Raw genomic sequence first — 4,640 nt, 5'->3', positions numbered from 1 at the left:
CCTGTAGTCCCAGCTACTTGGGAGGCTGAGGCAAGAGAATTGCCTAAGCCCAGGAGTTGGAGGTTGCTGTGAGCTGTGACTCCACAGCACTCTACCAAGGGCAATAAAGTGAGACTCTCTCTAAAAAATAAAATAAAATACAAAAACAAAAAGAAATGCAAGTATAAAATCAAAGTAATTAAGAAAATGCCTATCTGATTTAATTTTAATTGAAAATATCAGTATAAACTCACTCAACTTTAAGAATACATGTTTTGGCTGGGCACAGTGGCACACATCTATAATCCTAGTATTTGGGGGAGCCTGAGGAGGGAGGTTTGCTTGAGGCCAGGAGTGCAAGACCAGCCTGAGCCAGAGCAGGACACTGTCTCTACAAAAAATTGAAAAATTAGCTGGGTGTAGTGGTGTGCACTATAGCCACTCAAGAGGCTGAATGCAAGAGGATTGCTTAAGCCCAGGAGTTTGAGGTTGCAGTGAGCTATGATGATGCCACTGAACTCTAGCCTAGGCAACAGAGTGAGATCCTCTCTCTGAAAATAAAATTAAATAAAATAATAAAATATATATTTCTAAAGTTTGTCCACTGAAAAAATAGAAGCAGCCACATCCATGTATCAGTGGGCATATCACGTACCCAAATTGTGGTCTCCAAGTACCTTCACCATTAATGGATACCAAGGCTGTTTGGAAGAATGGCTGATTTCAAGCCTGGAATAAGCCAAGAATTGACAAGATGAGCCTGGGATATTTTGTTGTGCCAAAGAGTAGAAACTAACAGATCATGTCAAAGGGAATCAGAAGCCAGCCTTAAGGCACTCCTGTCGGCAGAACTGTGGCAATTTGAGCAGAAAAATAAAACACGACGGTTGATCAAACTCATACTTAATAGATTTAAGAATGAATTCATATTGATATAAGAGAAACAAGACAAAAGAACAAAACACAACCCTCGTTGGACTTCATGGGAAGTAACAAGGACAAAATTTACCCTTTAAAAATTTGTATTTAAAAGGAAAGAATTGGGCATCTGTCATGTTCACACTGAATTTGCAGGTTACTAAATTAACCCTAGTAGATGAGAGAAAGTTCTTTGCAGAAGAATTCCTGCTAATTAATGTAGAAGTGCAACAAAATTAGAAAAAATTGACATACGGTGCAATCATCAGCGGATGAAACCCACATTGAAAAGTTAGCGGGGAATTTTATAATGCAGGGAGCAGGCTATTACCCCCAGAATCTACTGATCGACTAAAATGATTTAACCAGCATATCAGCTTTTGTTTATTGCAAACTGCTTCAAAACATACTTGCTTATCATTGTGATGGATGTGTGACTTAGTTCAATGTAAGCATTTCACATTGTATATCAAAGCAGTACCCTGGACCCCATAAATGCATCCGTGTACAAAGTTATGATTTAATAAAAATAATAATGGATCTGCTGGCAGTTTTTTCTGGTTTGTTGTTGCTTTGCTCTCTCTCTGGTCAGCTGGCAACGCATGAGATCTAGAGACTCTAGGACGCCCTCACTGACATGTCTCTCGGCTTGCAGGTTAGTTGGTCTAGGTGGCCTCCACTGGGACTATTTGTCTGTGCGCTGAGTTGTTTCTCATCCTCCAGTCGGCGAGCCCAGGCTTCTTCAGATGGAGTCTCAGCATTCTAAAAAGTAGCAAGAAAGGAAAAGCCTCGATGTACAAACACCTCTTGAACTTTACTTGCCAACAGATGTGCTGTTGTCCTTTGGACCAAATCATGGCATGCGGCCATGCCTAACGTCAGAACAAGAGGGGTCTACGCAAGGGTGAATACAAGGAAGTATAAACAGACCGGTGGGCAGGAGGGAGTGTTTACTGCCACAGCCTACACAACTGACATGGCATGCCTCAGTGTGACACTCTGTGCTGCACACAGATCAACCTATGAAATACACTTGCCAAAATTACTGAACTGAATCTAATCAGACTCTAGAAATAAATTCCATTTTCAGGAAATTCCGGGGATAGAGGAACAAGTAAAAGGACACCACAAGGAAGCAAATAGCCCGGTAGCCATTGATGCCTCTCACTGAAATGTCCACATCTCTGCTTGTCCTGCATATGGTATGATCTGCTTCCTGGCCTTCTTTCTTTGGGTCGTGGCATGTGACCAGTGCTGGCCAATGAGATAAAGAGTAATTGACTCCCACGGTGAACATTTGTTTTATTTTATTTTATTGAGACAGAGTCTCAAACTGTTGCCCTGGGTAGAATGCCATGGCATCACAGCTCACTGCAACCTCAAACTTGGGCTTAAGTGATTCTCTTGCCTCAGCCTCCCAAGTAGCTGGGACTACAGGTGTCCACCACAACGCCCAGGTAATTTTTGTTTGTAGTTGTCATTGTTGTTTGACAGGCCTGGGCTGGATTCAAACCCGCCAGCTCCAGTGCATGTGGCTGGCACCCTAGCCGCTGAGCTACAGGTGCCAAGCCAGGGTGAGCATTTAATTACCAACATAAGACCCTTCAGAGTTCTTTCCTTCATCCCCCATGATGGCCAGCAATGTTCTATGTAGTAATTACTTTATCTACCCGGGTCTGGGAGTGAGACTGATGATGTTTAACAGATAGCGAGCTCCCACTCATTCAGAGATAGAGTGGGAAATAAAGGTCATTGTTTTAAGCCAATGAGATTTGGGAATTGCTCGTGGCCATGGTATAACATAGCTTTCTAACTGATACAAACACAAATCTAGAACATGGCTCACCTACAGGACAAGTGACCTGGTTTCTTCAGCAAATTGGTGGCATAGAAAATGTTCATTAATTAAGGAAGAGGGTCCATTCTAGATTCAAGGAGACATAAAGGCCCCTTTAATCACATGTCATATGTGGATCTTGATGGAAACTGATTTGAATAAACAAATTGAAAAAGGACAAGTTAAGAAAACCGAGGAAATTTGTGAACTGGGTATTATTGCTCATTTCGCCAGGAGTAACACTGATAATATGTATGAAAATGCCTGTGCTTTTTAGAAATTTGCATGGAACTATGTGTGGGTGAAATGGTAAGATACCTGGGATGTGCTTTAAAATACTAGAGCACAGATTTTTTTATAATGGAAAGTGGGTTAGTTGAAGCAAATGTGGCAATAAATTAATGAGTCTGGGTGATGGACATATGGAGGTTCCTTGTGCTTGTCTTTCTGCTTTTATTGTATGCTTGAAAGCCTCAAGCTATCTCCCTGAGTAAAGTGCCGTGGCATCACAGCTCACAGCAACCTCCAACTCCTGGGCTCAAGCAAGTCTCCTGCCTCAGCCTCCCAAGCAGCTGGGACCACAGGTGCCCGCCACAACGCCCGGCTTTGTTGTTCAGCCGTCATTATTGTTCAGCAGGCTAGGCTGGATTCAAACCCGCCACTTTAGGTGTATGTGGCTGGTGCCTTAGCCACTTGAGCCACAGGTGCTGAGCTGAAACTCTTCCTAATAAAGAATAAAAATAAACAGTGTGATAGAGGCCATCCTTGCGTGTACATAGGATGGAATCCCATGAGATTCCAAGATGGACATTAGTCCACGTTAGGAACAGTTTTCAGGCTCCCAGTTCTTCCTGATACGTTGCTAACCAAGATTAGTTACACAGATTTACTCTTGGGAAGGTAAGTGGAGGAGAGTAGGGAAGGCGTTTCAAGACCACATTGCTGTAATCAAAGATGTGAAGGTGAGAACTTATTCACAAAACACATTTGGGGAAAGATGAACAGGTAAGTCTAACTAGAGCGAAGTCTAAAACCACACATTGCAGCTAGATCACAGGCTTTTAATGTTTTCAGATATCTTCTTGTAACACTGGAACCCTTTAAGTTTTCCGAGAAGGAATGTGAGTTAGAACAATTGTGTTTACGTTCAATAAAACGAAATGCTGAGGGTTTTCTTCTTGCCGAGTGCCTAAACTGAAATGTCAATAACTCTTCCCGTGATAAACACTGTGGTAAGGCTTGCAGGCTCGAAGGGGTCTCCAGAGGGTATTTCAGTGATCTCTTTGGCACAGAGAGTCTTTTCTCTCTGTCTTTTGTGGATACAGAAAGCAAGTGATCACTGTAGTATTTGCAATACAACTTTCTGTCTGACATTTGAAAACACGAGCCTTCATCTTCATCTTCCTAGGCTTTAAAAAATTCATTTTCACCTATGAAACTATTCCAATTTCAGAAAACAGATAAGACACATGGCTTTACCTTTTTGCTTTGTTTTGATTTTCATTGCTGAACCTCATCTTTTTAATTTAAAGTCTCATTTGTCCTCAAGTGACATCGTCTATCCCCCCCCCACACACACTGGGCCTTTTCTCCACCTGCCCAGGGCTTCCTGACTGTCATGGCACTGTGTGTGTTGCGTGACTGAGGCTTCTGTGTTTGCCATGTCCTCTGGGATCTGTATAGCTGGCTTCCTCATTTACTTCACATTGTTACTCACGATTTCCTCTTTGATTGGGTGTGGTGGCTCACACCTGCAATCCCAGCACTCTGGAAGACTGAGGCAGGTGGATCACCTGAGCTAAGGAGTTTGAGACCAGCCAGAGCTAGAGCGAGATCTCATCTCTAAAAAACAGCCAGGTGGGGCAGTGCCTGTGACTCAAAGGAGTAGGGTGCCGGCCCCATATGC

Source organism: Otolemur garnettii, unplaced genomic scaffold (assembly GCF_000181295.1).
Source record: "Otolemur garnettii isolate 467f Iridium unplaced genomic scaffold, OtoGar3 scaffold00066, whole genome shotgun sequence".
Classification (NCBI taxonomy): Eukaryota; Metazoa; Chordata; class Mammalia; order Primates; family Galagidae; genus Otolemur; species Otolemur garnettii.
Note: the sequence above shows the minus strand (reverse complement) of the source record.